This window comes from Nestor notabilis, unplaced genomic scaffold, assembly GCF_000696875.1.
Source record: "Nestor notabilis isolate BGI_N333 unplaced genomic scaffold, ASM69687v1 scaffold31180, whole genome shotgun sequence".
In the NCBI taxonomy this organism is placed as follows: domain Eukaryota; kingdom Metazoa; phylum Chordata; class Aves; order Psittaciformes; family Psittacidae; genus Nestor; species Nestor notabilis.
In genome coordinates this window covers 1-249 of record NW_009912031.1, presented here as the reverse complement: position 1 = coordinate 249, position 249 = coordinate 1, and positions in this window count along the sequence as shown.

The following is a 249-nucleotide window of genomic DNA, read 5'->3' as shown; positions in this document are numbered from 1 at the left end:
GCTAGCCTCCATAGTTGCCCCGTGGCTCTCCGTGTCACAAGCAGCTCTGGGAGAGCTCCGCTCGGCTGCGGGCTGCTATTAAAGCTGCTCCTTTTGGAGCTACTGGGACCTTATTCCCGGCCCGGTTTTGTTGCTTCATCAGTGCTGCAGACCCCGGCGCGTGGGGAAGCTCCACGCTTGTGGCTCAGGGGAGGCTGGCAGGGGCGCTGTGCCAGGGTGAGCGCCGGCGCTGCCCGGGCATTCCCTGCC